At 49.5% G+C, this 18,715-nt stretch overlaps 1 protein-coding gene across 2 annotated transcripts in view; it reads left to right on the forward strand.

Moving 5' to 3' along the window:
• The first annotated feature begins 592 nt into the window (after nucleotides 1–592).
• LOC120920952 (nuclear receptor subfamily 1 group I member 3-like) overlaps nucleotides 593–18,715 on the forward strand; it is a 57,496-nt gene continuing 39,373 nt past the window's right edge. The window contains exon 1 of one of the 2 annotated variants that reach the window (XM_040333414.1): nucleotides 593–834. The gene's annotated coding sequence lies outside the window, so the exon portion shown is untranslated. Of the gene's footprint in view, nucleotides 835–12,741; nucleotides 12,820–18,715 lie in introns of those variants that run through there. The other variant, XM_040333415.1, reaches the window with a different exon arrangement.

Below are 18,715 nucleotides of genomic sequence, written 5' to 3' on the forward strand. Positions count from 1 at the left end.
CCTTTATAGTTGTCATGCACTTCCTTTATAGTTGCACTTCCTTTATAGTTGTCATGCACTTCCTTTATAGTTGCACTTCCTTTATAGTTGTCATGCACTTCCTTTATAGTTGCACTTCCTTTATAGTTGCACTTCCTTTATAGTTGTTTAGGTGACGACCCAACATTTAGAATTTACCTCTCACTTTAATTTCCCAAACGGGGACACTGGCAGCAAAATAAGCCCTACAGGTATCCTAGCCCCGCCCCACTCTCTCCAGATCCAAAAAGAACAAGTTCTGCCTCCCGTTATACTTTCAGGAAGCAAAACAGACACCGGAACACATTTAGTAAAAGTTTCAGAACGGCGTGGAGAAGCCGATAGGTCAAAGTCCTCTCGGGGTGGGAAGATCCTTTAAGGCACTGAAACTTCTTAAAGGAGCACGCAACAGTCCCGTCTTCCCCCCAAGACTACACTTCCCATGATGCTCGCTGCCGGACAGGTTGTTCTCTCTTTGGCATCGGCGGCGACCTCGCAGGTGAACAGCTGGGGGTGGGCGGGGCGGGTACACCACATTACATAAAAACAGGTACAGCGTGTTCTGTACTCATCCTGCGAGTCTGGCCTCATTCCAGGGAATTGTGGGTAATCTCTCCGCTCTGCCAGTGTTTTGTAGAGTGACAGCTCCGCACACAGAAGGATTTACTCCCCGATCGTCACACAGGTGTTCCCATGCCGCGCCGAGGATTTGGGAATGGTAGAGCGCTGGAAAGGTGGAGCCCCTCGTAAATCGCACCCCCCCGGATCTCCAGGGCTGATTGTTCACCGATAGGCAACATTTGCTGCAATTTACAGGTAATTCGCTGAACTTTTTACACCGTGCCTTGTGCACCGCGCCGCTGCAGGGGAGTTCTATGTGTTGGTGGTGGGGGGGGGGTTACTAGGGGCTCATTCATGCTTGTGCGCGCTGCCACGACGCATGCCAATGCACCTGTTCCCTATGAAGTGTGTTGGTGTGAGAATGGCGCCCAATGCACAGTACAGTAGAGCGCAACGCAGCGTAACGTAACACCGTAGAGCGCAACGCGAAATAACGCAACACCGCGCAACGTAGTGCAACACCGCACACCACCGTCCACTGTGATGTGTTGCATTTTGAAACTAGGGTCATGTTCACTTTTTTGATCCATTGTGGTGCGCCATGTTTTAAAAATAGAGTCATGCCCATTTTGAAAACAGGGTCATGCCCATTGTTTCGATCCATCGTAGTGCGCCATGTTCTGAAAATAGGCTCACCCCCGTTTTTTTTCCTTCTGTCATGGCGCGCCGTGTTCTAAAAACAGGGTCATGCCCATTTTTTTCATCTATCGTTGCGTGCCATGTTCTGAAAAAAGGGTAATGCCCATTTTTCCATTCGTCGTAGCGCGCCGTGTTTTAAGAAACAGGGTCATGCCCATTTTGTTCATCCATCGTAGCGTGCCGTGTTCTGAAAAAAGGGTAATGCCCATTTTTCCATTCGTCGTAGCGCGCCGTGTTTTAAGAAACAGGGTCATGCCCATTTTGTTCATCCATCGTAGCGTGCCGTGTTCTGAAAAAAGGGTAATGCCCATTTTTCCATTCGTTGTAGCGCGCCGTGTTTTGAAAACAGGGTCATGCCATTTTTTTTATCCATTGTGGCGCGCCATGTTCTGAAAACAGGGTAATGCCCATTTTTTCTATCCGTCGTATCGCGCCATGTTCTGAAAACAGGGTCATGCCCATTTTTTCCATCCGTCCGTAGCGCGCCATGTTCTGAAAACAGGGTCATGCCCATTTTTTCCATCCGTCGTAGAGCGCCACGTTCTGAAAACAGGGTCATGCCCATTTTGCCCATCCATCGTAGCGCGTCGTGTTCTGAAAATAAGATCATGCCCATTTTTTACATCCGTCGTAGCGTGCCGTGTTCTGAAAACAAGGTAATGCCCTTTTTTTCCATCCGCCATAGCTTGCCATGTTCTGAAAACAGGGTCATGCCTATTTTTTCCATCCGTCTCAGCGCATCGTGTTCTGAAAATTAGGTCATGCCCATTTTTAACACCTGTTGTGCCGCGCTTTGAAAATAGGGTCATGCCAATTTTTTACATCTGTTGTGGAGTAACATGTTTTGAAAATAAGGTCATGCCCATTTTTTCCATCCATCGTAGCGTGCCGTGTTCTTAAAACAGGGTCATGCCCATTTTTAACACCCATTGTGATGCAGCAGGATCATGGATCATGCCAATTTTATATGTCTATTGTGATGCGCTGTGTTCTGTAAATAGGGTCATGCCCATTTTTTCCACTCATTGTGCCCTCTGCATTTTGGAAATAGGGTAATGCGCGTTTTTTTCCCATCCATTGTGGTGCGCCACGTTTTGCAAAGAGGGTTATGCCCTTTTTTCCATCCATTGTGGCCGTGGAATTTTGGAAACAGGGTCATGCCCATGTTCTATGTCTGTTGTGGCACACCGTATTCTGAAAATAGGGTCATGCCCATTTTTTTCCATCCATCAGAGCGCATCGTGTTCTGAAAAAAGGGTCATGCCCATTTTTTCCATCCGTCGTAGCGCGTCATGTTCTGAAAACAGGGTCATGCCCATTTTTCCATTCGACATAGCGTGCCATTTTCTGAAAACAAAGTGTTGCCCATTTTTTCCAGCGATCGTAAAGTGCTGTGTTCTGAAAACAGGGTCATGCCCATTTTTTCCATTCGTCGTAGCGCTCTGTGTTCTGAAAACAGGGTCGTGCCCATTTTTCTCATCCGTCGTAGCATGCCGTGCTTTGAAAATAGGGTCATGCCAATTCTTTACATCTGTTGTGGAGTGACATGTTTTCAAAATAAGGTCATGCCCATTTTTTCCATCCATTGTGGCACACCGTGTTTTTTTCCATCGGCCGTAGAGCGTTGTGTTTTGAAAACAGGGTCATGCCCATTTTTAACACCCGTTGTGGTGCGCGGCACTTTGAAAACAGGGTCATGCCCATTTTTTCCATCCGTCGTAACACGCCGTGTTCTGAAAACAGGGTCATGCCCATTTTTTCCATCCGTCGTAGCGCATCGTGTTCTGAAAATTGGGTCATGCCCATTTTTAACACCCATTGTGCCGCGCTTTGAAAATAGGGTCATGCCAATTTTTTTACATCTGTTGTGGAGTGACATGTTTTGAAAATAAGGTCATGCCCATTTGTTCCATCTGTTGTGGTAGCTGCATTTTGAGAAATAGGATGATGCCCATTTTTTTTACATTCATTGTTGCGTGATGTGTGTCAAAATTAGCTTCATGCCCATTTTTTACATCCGTTGTGGCGCGCTGTGTTTTGAAAACATTGTCATGCCCATTTTCTATGTCTGTTGTGGCGCGCTATGTTCTGAAAATCCGCCGTAGCGCACCGTGTTCTGAAAACAGGGTCATGCCCATTTTTTACATTCGTCGTAGCGCGCCGTGTTCTGAAAACAGGGTCATGCCCATTTTTTACATCCGTCGTAGCGCGCCGTGTTCTGAAAACAGGGTCATGCCCATTTTTTACATCCGTCGTAGCGCGCCGTGTTCTGAAAACAGGGTCATGCCCATTTTTTACATTCGTCGTAGCGCGTCGTGTTCTGAAAACAGGGTCATGCCCATTTTTTACATCCGTCGTAGCGCGCCGTGTTCTGAAAACAGGGTCATGCCCATTTTTTACATCCGTCGTAGCGCGCCGTGTTCTGAAAACAGGGTCATGCCCATTTTTTACATTCGTCGTAGCGCGTCGTGTTCTGAAAACAGGGTCATGCCCATTTTTTACATCCGTCGTAGCGCGCCGTGTTCTGAAAACAGGGTCATGCCCATTTTTTACATTAGTCGTAGCGCGTCGTGTTCTGAAAACAGGGTCATGCCCATTTTTTACATCCGTCGTAGCGCGCCGTGTTCTGAAAACAGGGTCATGCCCATTTTTTACATTCGTCTGAGCGCCGTGTTCTGAAAACAGGGTCATGCCCATTTTTTACATTCGTCGTAGCGCGTCGTGTTCTGAAAACAGGGTCATGCCCATTTTTTACATTCGTTGTAGCGCGACGTGTTCTGAAAACAGGGTCATGCCCATTTTTTACATTCGTCGTAGCGCGCCGTGTTCTGAAAACAGGGTCATGCCCATTTTTTACATCCGTTGTGGTCGCTGCATTTTAAAAATAGGGTCATGCCAATTTTACATGCGTTGTAGTGTGCGCCGCATTTTGGAAATAGGATCGTGCCCATTTTCTGTCTGTTGTGGCGCGCCGTGTTCTGAAAATAAGGTCATGCCCATTTTTTCCATCCGTCCTAGCGCATCGTCTTCTGAAAAATTGGGTCATGCCCATTTTGTCAGTTCATTGTGGCACGCTACATTTTGAAAACAGGGTCATGCCCATTTTTTACATTCGTCTGAGCGCCGTGTTCTGAAAACAGGGTCATGCCCATTTTTTACATTCGTCGTAGCGCGCTGTGTTCTGAAAACAGGGTCATGCCCATTTTTTACATCCGTTGTGGTCGCTGCATTTTAAAAATAGGGTCATGCCAATTTTACATGCGTTGTAGTGCCCCGCATTTTGGAAATAGGATCGTGCCCATTTTGTACATCTGTTGTGGCCCGCCGTGTTCTGAAAACAGGGTCATGCCCATTTTCTGTCTGTTGTGGCGCGCCGTGTTCTGAAAATAAGGTCATGCCCATTTTTTCCATCCGTCCTAGCGCATCGTCTTCTGAAAATTGGGTCATGCCCATTTTTTCGGGTTCATTGTGGCACGCTACATTTTGAAAACAGGGTCATGCCCATTTTTTCCATCCGTTGTGGTCGCTGCATTTTAAAAATAGGATCATGCCCATTTTACATGCGTTGTAATGCGCCGCTTTTTGAAAATAGGATCGTGCCCATTTTGTACATCTTTTTTAGCGCTATGTTCTGAAAACAGGGTCACACCCATTTTCTGTCTGTTGTGGTGCGCTGTGTTCTGAAAACAGGGTCACGCCCATTTTCTGTCTGTTGTGGTGCGCTGTGTTCTGAAAACAGGGTCACGCCCATTTTCTGTCTGTTGTGGCGCGCTGTGTTCTGAAAATAGGGTCACGCCCATTTTCTATGTCTGTTGTGGCGCGCTGTATTCTGAAAATAGGGTCACACCCATTTTCTATGTCTGTTGTGGCGCGCTGTGTTCTGAAAATAGGGTCACACCCATTTTATACGTCTGTTGTGATGCGCTGTGTTCTGAAAATAAGGTCACGCCCATTTTCTACGTCTGTTGTGGTGCGCTGTGTTCTGAAAATAGGGTCACGCCCATTTTCTATGTCTGTTGTGGCGCGCTGTGCTCTGAAAATAGGGTCACGCCCATTTTCTACGTCTGTTGTGGCTCGCTGTGCTCTGAAAATAGGGCCACGCCCATTTTATACGTCTGTTGTGGAGCGCTGTGTTCTGAAAATAGGGTCACGCCCATTTTCTACGTCTGTTGTGGCGCGCTGTGTTCTGAAAATAGGGTCACGCCCATTGTGCCCGCTACATTTCGGAAATAGAGTCATGCCCATTTTTTGTCCAATCATATTTAATAATCTGCCATGACACCCTGCAGCAGATTGCTGTGGTATGAATGGGGCCCTACAGAAAGTGGAGCACTTAAATCGTCCAATCACATGCAAGGAAAATGTATGAGTTTTTATCATTCCTTTACATCTTTGCGTTACGGTATCATGTGACATGCATTGCTGCGTCGCAGTGCCGTTTACGTTAAATGGCATGCTAACGCAGGTGTATTACGACACACAAAATGTGAGGCACATCCAATGGGATTTTTCGGTACATTGGCAGCCTACCAATTACAGTGCAACGCATGTTAATGATCGACCTTTCGCACGTAACGCACCACGAAAACACGTAAATTGGCCCTTCTACTATTGGGGTGATCGGTATGAACTCGTCTCCGCCTTATTTACTAATCTAAGTGAACTGCCTCTATCCCTTTAGTAAATAAACCCCACCAGCATTTTAGATCTCCACATAGGTCTATCGATCGAAATCCGTCTCACACAGCTACATCTTGGTACAGCGGGGCTAGAGCGTGGGAGGAAGGAGCAGCACAGGGAGCCAATCATTTCATGTGCTGACAGGAGGAGAGAGCAGAGTGACAGAGAGAGGAGCTCATCGCTGTGCTGTTTCTCCTTTCACTGTCCAGTCAGAGGTTGGGGGCTCGTCCGGGAATCACCTGAACTCAGAAATTTGCTGCTCATCTGACTGAGGACATCTAGTGGCAGGAAAAAAAAATTCAGTGGGAGAAATCTCTGGATTGAAGGTGAGTATTTGTTGCCGTCAGACCGAGGACATCTAGTGGCAGAATGAATGTACTGCGGGGGGAACTCTCTGGATTTAAAGCGGGGGTTCACCCTATAAACCCAAAAAAAATAAAAATTTTCTTCTACCATAAAATCAGGCATTGTAGCGCGAGCTACAGTATGCCTGTCCCGATTTTTTTATCCCCGTAACTCACCGTGTTCTCGTACATCGAAGATACCGACTCCCCTCGGGGAATGGGCGTGCCTATGGAGATGGAGGATGACTGACGGCCGGCTCTGGCGCGTCACGCTTCTCCGGAAATAGCCGAAATAGGCTTGGCTCTTCACGGCGCCTGCGCAAAGCCTGTGCGCAGGCGCCGTGAAGAGCCGAGACCTACTCCGGCTGTCTTCGGGGAGAGTGACGTGCCAGGGCCAGCCGTCAATCATCCTCCCTCTCCATAGGCACGCCCATTCCCCGCGGGAGCCGAAATCTACAATGTACGAGTACACAGTGAGTACGGGGGTAAAAAAATCGGGACAGGCATACTGTAGCTCGAGCTACAATGCCTGTCTCGATGGTAAAATCGTGTCACTGAGGGTGAACCACCGCTTTAAGGTCAGAATTACTGCCCATCAGACCGAGGACATCTGGTGGCAGAATGAATGTACTGCGGGGGAAACTCTCTGGATTTAAGGTCAGAATTACTGCCCATCAGACCGAGGACATCTAGTGGCAGAATGAATGTACTGCAGGGGAAATCTCCAGATTGAAGGTGAGTATTGCTGGCCATCAGACTGAGGAAATCTAGTGGCATAATAAATGTACTGCAGAGGAAATCTCTGGATTGAAGATGAGTATTGTTGGGCATCAGACTGAAGACATCTAGTGGCAGAACAACTGTTCTGTAGAGGTACTCTCTGGATTGAAGGCGAGTATTGCTGGCCATCAGACCGAGGACATCTAGTGGCAGAATGGATGTACTGCAGAGAAACTCTCTGGATTGAAGGCGAGTATTGCTGGCCATCAGACCGAGGACATCTAGTGGCATAATAAATGTACTGCAGAGGAAATCTCTGGATTGAAGATGAGTATTGCTGGGCATCAGAATGAAGACATGCAAATATCAAAAAAAAGCCTCGATGGGTGGGTGTCACTCTGGAGAAGTGGGCGTTTCCTAGGCGTGTTGTATTTGCATAGGTAACACCCACATGTGATGCTTAGTCTTCGTTATTGGAAGCAGTGGGAGGAGTTATGCAAATATCAAAAAAAGCCTAGATGAGTGGGTGTCACTCTGGAGGAGTGGGCGTTTCCTAGGCGGGTCGTATTTGCATAGGTAACACCCACATGTCATGCTAAGTCTTTGTTATTGGAAGCAGTGGGAGGAGTTTGGGTGTCACTCTGGAGGAGTGGGCGTTTCCTAGGCGGGTTGTATTTGCATAGGTAACACCCACATGTCATGCTAAGTCTTCGTTATTGGAAGCAGTGGGAGGAGTTATGCAAATATTTAAAAAAAAACTTGATGGGTGGGTGTCACTCTGGAGGAGTGGGCGTTTCCTAGGCGGGTTGTATTTGCATAGGTAACACCCACATGTCATGCTAAGTCTTCGTTATTGGAAGCAGTGGGAGGAGTTATGCAAATATCAAAAAAAGCCTAGATGAGTGGGTGTCACTCTGGAGGAGTGGGCGTTTCCTTAGGCGGGTTGTATTTGCATAGGTAACACCCACATGTCATGCTAAGTCTTCGTTATTGGAAGCAGTGGGAGGAGTTATGCAAATATCAAAAAAAGCCTCGATGGGTGGGTGTCACTGGAGGAGTGGGCGTTTCCTAGGCGGGTTGTATTTGCATAGGTAACACCCACATGTCATGCTAAGTCTTCGTTATTGGAAGCAGTGGGAGGAGTTATGCAAATATCAAAAAAAGCCTTGATGAGTGGGTGTCACTCTGGAGGAGTGGGCGTTTCCTAGGCGGGTTGTATTTGCATAGGTAACACCCACATGTGATGCTTAATCTTCGTTATTGGAAGCAGTGGGAGGAGTTATGCAAATATAAAAAAAGCCTTGATGAGTGGGTGTCACTCTGGAGGAGTGGGCATTTCCTAGGCAGGTTGTATTTCCATAGGTAACACCCACATGGCATGCTAAGTCTTCGTTATGGGAAGCAGTGGGAGGAGTTATGCAAATATTAAAAAAAGCCTCGATGGGTGGGTGTCACTCTGGAGGAGTGGGCGTTTCCTGGGCGGGTTGAATTTGAATGTAAATGGCCACAGAAAGAACTGACACCTGATGTAAGGGGTGGGGCCATGGACACTCAGGCTGGGGGAGGAGTTACATGATGTTGAGACGTCCTCCATGATGCATAGCTTGAAGCTTGTGGGCCCCGGTGCCAAAAGTTGACCTGGCCTCTGGGCTGTTCTCACCCTGTACACCTCTCCATTCAGGAAATGGCTCACAGCTTGTCCCCAGCCAATGAGAACATAGGGGTGTGGCCCGTGGACGGCAAAGTGGAAGCCCAGTACTAGAGCGTGGCTGTGGGGCCCTAGGGCAGACCGGAGCTGGACTTTGTAGAGGATAGGATAATACGACAGGGAGGCTGCGGGGGCCGTCTGGAGCTAGAGGTGGGGTGGCGATTGAGACCCCTGCAACCCCTTATGCTACGCCCATGGCGTCCTCCATGCTGCAGCTTCGAATGCAGGCTGTGAGAAGCTCAGAGTGTGCGGTGAAATCAGAGGAAGCCGTTCCAGGAGAGGAGCCGCTACTAGCCGGAACGAGGCCGCAGATCTATTCTGAAAGGATTTACAGACTTTAGAAGAAGGCGGCCTGCGAAGTCTTACTGCAGCTCCAGTGCACAAAAACATTTTGTTTTCTAAAGCGAAATCCCCCGGGGCTGGAAAGACGCAAATTCCTCCGACTCCCCCCCTCCGTATTCCTTTTTATAGCCCTCGCCTCCATCTTCTCTCCGCTTTATATAAACAAGCCGGAGTGCTTTATTTTTATCCGGAGAAATGTCAGAATGTCATTTATTGAAGGGAAAAAAAAAACTTTGTTCACAAAGGCGGTTTACCCTCCGCCGGGCGCCAGAACCCGGCCGAGAGCAAATTGGTTTTTATGCGTCACCTGAGGCTGGAAATCTGCTTCTGATTACCGGAGCGCTGTATGGAATGGAGGGGACGGCCAATCAGATTGCTGTCTGCCAGATAAACCGGGATCTGGTTGGCTGGTCGGAGTAATTAGAATGTTGGGGGGGGGGGGGTTAATTTGCAAGTTGGAAACAAAAAAGAGATAAAAATACACATAAACACATACAGGATAGATAGATAGATAGAAAGATATAAAGATAAATAGATAGATAGACCAATTATGAATCTATAGATAGATAGATAGATAGATAGATAGATAGATAGATAGATAGATAGATAGATACATAGATAGATAGATAGATCTATAGATAGATAGACAGAATAAGATCAATAGATAAAATCAGATGAATAGATAGATAGACCAATTATGGATCTATAGATAGCTAGATAGATAGATGATATGGCCAATCAGATTGGTGTCTGTAAGATAGATAGATAGATAGATAGATAGATAGATAGATAGATAGATAGATAGATAGATAGATAGATAGATAGATAGATAGATAAACCAACAGATAGATAGATATATAGATAGATAGACAATTAGATGGATTGATAGACAGAATCACATCAATAGATAAAATCAGATAGATGGATTAGATAGATAGATTGACCAATTATGGATCTATAGATAGCTAGATAGATAGATGGCATCGCCAATCAGATTGGTGTCTGGAAGATAGATAGATAGATAGATAGATAGATAGATAGATAGATAGATAGATAGATAGATAGATAGATAGATAGATAGGAATAGATAGATAGACATACAGATGGATCAATAGATAGAATCAGATCAATAGATAAAATCAGATAGATAGATAGATAGATTGATCGATAGATGGATAAATCAATAGATGGATCTATAGATAGATAGAAAGATAGATAGATTGTATGGCCAATCAGATTGGTGTCTGGAAGATAAGCTGGGTGCTTGTTGGCTGGTCAGAGTAATTAGATTAGATAGATAGATAGATAGATAGATAGATAGATAGATAGATAGATAGATAGATAGATAGATAGATAGATGTAGATAGAGAATGATAGATAGATAGATAGATAGATAGATAGATAGATAGATAATGATAGATAGATAGATAGATAGATAGATAGATAGATAGATAGATAGATAGATAGATAGATAGATAATGATAGATAGATAGATAGATAGATAGATAGATAGATAGATAGATAGATAGATAGATAGATAGATAGATAGATAGAGAATGATAGATAGATAGATAGATAGATAGATAGATAGATAGATAGATAGATAGATAGATAGATAGATAGATGGTGTGGCCAATCAGTTTGGTGTCTTCTGAACAAAGGACTAATAAGCTGGGAATCTGCTGAAAAATGGTACTAATAGGCTGAGGATCTGCTGGGGGATCTGAGTGGGGGTTTTGAGTCAGGGATCTGAGTCGGGGATCTGAGTCGGGGATCTGAGTCGGGGTTTTGAGTCAGGGATCTGAGTCGGGGATCTGAGTGGGGGATCTGAGTCGGGGTTCTGAGTGGGGGATCTGAGTCGGGGATCTGAGTCGGGGTTCTGAGTCGGGGATCTGAGTCGGGGATCTGAGTCGGGGTTCTGAGTCGGGGATCTGAGTCGGGGATCTGAGTCTGGCTTTCTGAGTCGGGCTTTCTGAGTCGGGCTTTCTGAGTCGGGGTTTTGAGTCGGGGTTCTGAGTCGGGGATCTGTGTCGGGGATCTGAGTCGGGGTTCTGAGTCGGGGATCTGAGTCGGGGTTCTGAGTTGGGGATCTGAGTCGGGGATCTGAGTGGGGGATCTGAGTCGGGGATCTGAGTCGGGGATCTGAGTCGGGGATCTGAGTGGGGAATCTGCTGGGGGATCTGAGTCGGGGATCTGAGTCGGGGATCTGAGTCGGGGTTCCACTGGGCCCCTTTAAAACAAATTGAAAATAAATACACCCCCGGGGCATTGGTCAAGCTTCATTAAAGCTTAAAGAAGAAGCACACCAAGAAAGCTCATGTTGAAACGTTGGGCACTTTAATGTGTAGAAGAAAGTCCTTGTCCTCCCCCCACCGGGACTGGATTTGGGTTTCCCAGAACCAGAACTTCTTTTCTGGGGGTTCCTGAGGGGTAAAAAGGTTGAGAAGGTCGGATCCGGCCGGTACAAACCCTACTTCTCCGTCTTCCATTGAGAACCATTCCATGTGTAGATGTTCACCGAGGACTCAGGATTGGGGAAGGGTGTCGGGCCGTGGATGGAGATCCGGGAACTCTCGTTCTTCACCATCTCTATGGAATATGAACTCGTTCTTTTCTCTCACAAATTCTTCCGAGGATTTCCTACTTTGTATCTTTTCATCCTCTTCAGCCCCCCGGGGGGACGGGATCTCCTCTGAGACGTTGTCTGAGAACGTTGGAGATCCCACCACACCCGGGTCTCTTGTGTGGACACGTTCCATGATCGTCAGGATTGTTCCAGGAGGGCGTCACCATCACCGACATTCCCACTTCCTGAGCAACACAACCAGCCAAATGACACCATCGGTGTCAGTGGGAGGAATAGTGTCCCATCATTGGTGTCAGTGGGAGGAATAGTGTCCCATCATTGGTGTCAGTGGGAGGAATAGTGTCCCATCATTGGTGTCAGTGGGAGGAATAGTGTCCCATCATTGGGAGTCAGTGGGAGGAATAGTGACCCATCATTGGTGTCAGTGGGAGGAATAGCGTCCCATCATTGGTGTCAGTGGGAGGAATAGTGTCCCATCATTGGTGTCTGTGGGAGGAATAGTGTCCCATCATTGGTATCAGTGGGAGGAATAGTGTCCCATCATTGGTGTCAGTGGGAAGAATAGTGTCCCATCATTGGTGTCAGTGGGAGGAATAGTGTCCCATCTTTGGTATCAGTGGGAGGAATAGTGTCCCATCATTGGTGTCAGTGGGAGGAATAGTGTCCCATCTTTGGTGTCAGTGGGAGGAATAGTGTCCCATCATTGGTGTCAGTGGGAGGAATAGTGTCCCATCATTGGTGTCAGTGGGAGGAATAGTGTCCCATCATTGGTGTCAGTGGGAGGAATAGTGTCCCATCATTGGTGTCAGTGGGAGGAATAGTGTCCCATCATTGGTGTCAGTGGGAGGAATAGTGTCCCATCATTGGTGTCAGTGGGAGGAATAGTGTCCCATCATTGGTGTCAGTGGGAGGAATAGTGTCCCATCATTGGTGTCAGTGGGAGGAATAGTGTCCCATCATTGGCGTCTGGTATGTCGGAGTATTTTTATTGCGTTGTCCGTCGCACAACTGACAGTGACCTTGTCACGTGATCTCCCCCCCCCCCCCTCCTCTGTGTGCAAAGTTCAAATTCCGTTGTGAAGAAGAAAACAAGAATGACAGAGAGAGGAGGAGGACCTGTCACGGGGACACGGCACGCGGGGCGGCGGGGCCACCGCAGGGTAAGGTGACATCAGCCGTGTGCCCAGATATTACTGATGATTGTGACTTCCTCTTCCCAGTGATCTCCGGAGCTTCCCGGCACCCGGCGCGCTTATCGGCCACCGCTCTTCCCTCGCAGCTCCGGGGTCATCGGGTTCATTTGTACCGACTGCATGGAGTTTGTTCTCCCAAACTACGGCCCTCCGCTGAACTACAAGTCCCATGAGGCTCTGACATTCACAGGCATGACGGGACTTGTAGTTCCTCAACAGCTGGAGGGCCGTCGTTTGGAGACCCCCTTCACGGGCGCTCAGCCTGCGGCCCTCCAGCTGTTGCAGAACTACAAGTCCCATGAGGCTTTGCCAGGTGGACAGTTACAAGCATGACCCCACAAAGGCCGAGGCATGATGGGACTTGTAGTTCCACAAACAGCTGGAGGGCCCACAGGTTGGGCGCCCAAAGCCCTAGTGGCTGAGTGATATCTGTACAGCGCTGCGGTATATGGCAGAGCTATAGAAATAATAACAACATTATACAATATAATAAATAATATCATAAGTATATTTGTGGGGGAGGGGGCATTAGAGTGTAAGCTCCTCTGTACAGAGACTGATGTGATGTGGGGGGGGGGGGGCATTAGAGTGTAAGCTCCTCTGTACAGAGACTGATGTGATTGTGGGGGGAGGGGACATTAGAGTGTAAGCTCCTCTGTACAGAGACTGATGTGACTGTGAGGGGGGGGGACATTAGAGTGTAAGCTCCTCTGTACAGAGACTGATGTGACTGGGGGGGGGACATTAGAGTGTAAGCTCCTCTGTACAGAGACTGATGTGATGTGGGGGGAGAGGACATTAGAGTGTAAGCTCCTCTGTACAGAGACTGATGTGACTGTGTGGGGGAGGGGACATTAGAGTGTAAGCTCCTCTGTACAGAGACTGATGTGATTGTGGGGGGAGGGGACATTAGAGTGTAAGCTCCTCTGTACAGAGACTGATGTGACTGTGAGGGGGGGGGACATTAGAGTGTAAGCTCCTCTGTACAGAGACTGATGTGATTGTGGGGGGAGGGGACATTAGAGTGTAAGCTCCTCTGTACAGAGACTGATGTGACTGTGGGGGAGGGGACATTAGAGTGTAAGCTCCTCTGTACAGAGACTTATGTGACTGTGGGGGGAGGGGACATTAGAGTGTAAGCTCCTCTGTACAGAGACTGATGTGACTGTGGGGGGGAGGGGACATTAGAGTGTAAGCTCCTCTGTACAGAGACTGATGTGACTGTGGGGGGACATTAGAGTGTAAGCTCCTCTGTACAGAGACTGATGTGACTGTGGGGGGGAGGGGACATTAGAGTGTAAGCTCCTCTGTACAGAGACTGATGTGACTGTGGGGGGGGGAGGGGGACATTGGAGTGTAAGCTCCTCTGGTACAGAGACTGATGTGACTGTGGGGGGGAGGGGATATTAGAGTGTAAGCTCCTCTGTACAGAGACTGATGTGACTGTGGGGGGAGGGGACATTAGAGTGTAAGCTCCTCTGTACAGAGACTGATGTGACTGTGGGGGGAGGGGGACATTAGAGTGTAAGCTCCTCTGTACAGAGACTGATGTGATGTGTGGGGGGAGGGGACATTAGAGTGTAAGCTCCTCTGTACAGAGACTGATGTGACTGTGGGGGGAGGGGACATTAGAGTGTAAGCTCCTCTGTACAGAGACTGATGTGATTGTGGGGGGAGGGGACATTAGAGTGTAAGCTCCTCTGTACAGAGACTGATGTGACTGTGGGGGGGGGAGGGGACATTAGAGTGTAAGCTCCTCTGTACAGAGACTGATGTGACTGTGTGGGGGAGGGGACATTAGAGTGTAAGCTCCTCTGTACAGAGACTGATGTGATGTGGGGGGAGGGGACATTAGAGTGTAAGCTCCTCTGTACAGAGACTGATGTGACTGGGGGGGGGGAGGGGACATTAGAGTGTAAGCTCCTCTGGTACAGAGACTGATGTGACTGTGGGGGGGGGGGAGGGGACATTAGAGTGTAAGCTCCTCTGTACAGAGACTGATGTGATTGTGGGGGGAGGGGACATTAGAGTGTAAGCTCCTCTGTACAGAGACTGATGTGATGTGTGGGGGAGGGGACATTAGAGTGTAAGCTCCTCTGTACAGAGACTGATGTGACTGTGGGGGGGGAGGGGACATTAGAGTGTAAGCTCCTCTGTACAGAGACTGATGTGATGTGGGGGGGAGGGGACATTAGAGTGTAAGCTCCTCTGTACAGAGACTGATGTGACTGTGAGGGGGGGGGGACATTAGAGTGTAAGCTCCTCTGTACAGAGACTGATGTGATTGTGGGGGGAGGGGACATTAGAGTGTAAGCTCCTCTGTACAGAGACTGATGTGATGTGGGGGGGGGGGACATTAGAGTGTAAGCTCCTCTGTACAGAGACTGATGTGACTGTGGGGGGGGGAGGGGACATTAGAGTGTAAGCTCCACTGTACAGAGACTGATGTGACTGTGGGGGGGAGGGGACATTAGAGTGTAAGCTCCTCTGTACAGTGACTGATGTGACTGTGGGGGAAGGGACATTAGAGTGTAAGCTCCTCTGTACAGAGACTGATGTGATGTGGGGGGGGGGGAGGGGGCATTAGAGTGTAAGCTCCTCTGTACAGAGACTGATGTGACTGTGTGGGGGAGGGGACATTAGAGTGTAAGCTCCTCTGTACAGAGACTGATGTGACTGTGGGGGGGAGGGGACATTAGAGTGTAAGCTCCTCTGTACAGAGACTGATGTGACTGTGTGGGGGAGGGGACATTAGAGTGTAAGCTCCTCTGTACAGAGACTGATGTGATGTGTGGGGGGGGGGACATTAGAGTGTAAGCTCCTCTGTACAGAGACTGATGTGACTGTGTGGGGGAGGGGACATTAGAGTGTAAGCTCCTCTGTACAGAGACTGATGTGATGTGGGGGGGAGGGGACATTAGAGTGTAAGCTCCTCTGTACAGAGACTGATGTGACTGTGTGGGGGAGGGGAGGGGACATTAGAGTGTAAGCTCCTCTGTACAGAGACTGATGTGATGTGGGGGGAGGGGACATTAGAGTGTAAGCTCCTCTGTACAGAGACTGATGTGACTGTGGGGGGAGGGGACATTAGAGTGTAAGCTCCTCTGTACAGAGACTGATGTGATGTGGGGGGAGGGGACATTAGAGTGTAAGCTCCTCTGTACAGAGACTGATGTGACTGTGGGGGGGAGGGGACATTAGAGTGTAAGCTCCTCTGTACAGAGACTGATGTGACTGTGGGGGGAGGGACATTAGAGTGTAAGCTCCTCTGTACAGAGACTGATGTGACTGTGGGGGGAGGAGGGGACATTAGAGTGTAAGCTCCTCTGTACAGAGACTGATGTGACTGTGGGGGGAGGAGGGGACATTAGAGTGTAAGCTCCTCTGTACAGAGACTGATGTGACTGTGGGGGGGAGGGGACATTAGAGTGTAAGCTCCTCTGTACAGAGACTGATGTGACTGTGGGGGGAGGAGGGGACATTAGAGTGTAAGCTCCTCTGTACAGAGACTGATGTGATGTGGGGGGGGGACATTAGAGTGTAAGCTCCTCTGTACAGAGACTGATGTGATGTGGGGGGAGAGGACATTAGAGTGTAAGCTCCTCTGTACAGAGACTGATGTGACTGTGGGGGGGAGGGGACATTAGAGTGTAAGCTCCTCTGTACAGAGACTGATGTGACTGTGGGGGGAGGAGGGGACATTAGAGTGTAAGCTCCTCTGTACAGAGACTGATGTGACTGTGGGGGGGAGGGGACATTAGAGTGTAAGCTCCTCTGTACAGAGACTGATGTGATGTGGGGGGGGAGGGGACATTAGAGTGTAAGCTCCTCTGTACAGAGACTGATGTGATGTGGGGGGGGGGGGGACATTAGAGTGTAAGCTCCTCTGTACAGAGACTGATGTGATGTGGGGGGAGGGGACATTAGAGTGTAAGCTCCTCTGTACAGAGACTGATGTGATGTGGGGGGGGAGGGGACATTAGAGTGTAAGCTCCTCTGTACAGAGACTGATGTGATGTGGGGGGGGGGGGGGACATTAGAGTGTAAGCTCCTCTGTACAGAGACTGATGTGATGTGGGGGGGAGGGGACATTAGAGTGTAAGCTCCTCTGTACAGAGACTGATGTGATGTGGGGGGGGAGGGGACATTAGAGTGTAAGCTCCTCTGTACAGAGACTGATGTGATGTGGGGGGAGGGGACATTAGAGTGTAAGCTCCTCTGTACAGAGACTGATGTGATGTGGGGGGAGGGAACATTAGAGTGTAAGCTCCTCTGTACAGAGACTGATGTGATGTGGGGGGAGGGGACATTAGAGTGTAAGCTCCTCTGTACAGAGACTGATGTGACTGTGGGGGAGGGGACATTAGAGTGTAAGCTCCTCTGTACAGAGACTGATGTGACTGTGGGGGGGAGGGGACATTAGAGTGTAAGCTCCTCTGTACAGAGACTGATGTGACTGTGGGGGGGAGGGGACATTAGAGTGTAAGCTCCTCTGTACAGAGACTGATGTGACTGTGGGGGGGGGAGGGGACATTAGAGTGTAAGCTCCTCTGTACAGAGACTGATGTGACTGTGGGGGGGAGGGGACATTAGAGTGTAAGCTCCTCTGTACAGAGACTGATGTGATGTGGGGGGGAGGGGACATTAGAGTGTAAGCTCCTCTGTACAGAGACTGATGTGACTGTGGGGGAGGGGACATTAGAGTGTAAGCTCCTCTGTACAGAGACTGATGTGACTGTGGGGGAGGGGACATTAGAGTGTAAGCTCCTCTGTACAGAGACTGATGTGACTGTGGGGGGAAAGGTTGGAATTCGGTGAAGTTGGCGGTGTGAATGGTTGTTGTAGTGACAGCAGAAGTGTAGACAATGAGTGCGCGGCGTGGGGCGCCCCTCTCCGTCCACGAATGTAGAAGATCCTGTTCTGCGTTCCTCTCCGGCAGGCGCGGCGCTGAGGGTTCGTCAACAAAGAGTCTGAGGGGCGATGTGGGTGAGATGACATCAGCATCCAGGAAAGGCACCAGACTGTGTACCTGAGCCGCCCCCGCCGCGCCGCTCTACAGACATGCACCGCTAATCGGGCCAAGGTTCAACGGGGACAACCAAAATACCGGATGGCGAGGATTCTGGCTGTTTCAGCTCGGTGCTGCACAGTGGCAGCCCATCCACTAGGGGCACCTGATGTCCACCCCCCCTATTCATGTTTTCCGGCCCCTTTCAGGACGCTGGGCACCTGAATTGCAGGTGCTGTTGCAACACTGAGCCTCCTCCCTGCCAATCGGGAAGCGGGTCTGATGCCTGTCACCCAATTGGCTGAAAGGACAGGCGATCCTATTGGAAGCCTAGGAGAAGCGAGGAGGGGGGAGGAGGAGAAGACACAGGAGCCGCTACCTGATTCCTCCGATACCCGCCGCAGCCTGATGTCCGCCAATGCCCCGATCCCCGCCGCTCCTTGATGTCCGCCACGGGCCCGATCCCCGCCGCTCCTTGATGTCCGCCACGGGCCCGATCCCCGCCGCTCCTTGATGTCCGCCACGGGCCCGATCCCCGCCGCTCCTTGATGTCCGCCACGGGCCCGATCCCCGCCGCTCCTTGATGTCCGCCACGGGCCCGATCCCCGCCGCTCCTTGATGTCCGCCACGGGCCCGATCCCCGCCGCTCCTTGATGTCCGCCACGGGCCCGATCCCCGCCGCTTCTTGATGTCTGCCGCAGGCCCGATCCCCGCCGCTCCTTCATTTTCCCCCTGCCCGATCCCCACTGCTCCTTGATATCTGCCGCGGGCCCGATCCCCGCCGCTCCTTGATGTCCGCCACGGGCCCGATCCCCGCCGCTCCTTGATGTCCGCCACGGGCCCGATCCCCGCCGC

This window comes from Rana temporaria, chromosome 13 (genome assembly GCF_905171775.1).
Source record: "Rana temporaria chromosome 13, aRanTem1.1, whole genome shotgun sequence".
In the NCBI taxonomy this organism is placed as follows: Eukaryota; Metazoa; Chordata; class Amphibia; order Anura; family Ranidae; genus Rana; species Rana temporaria.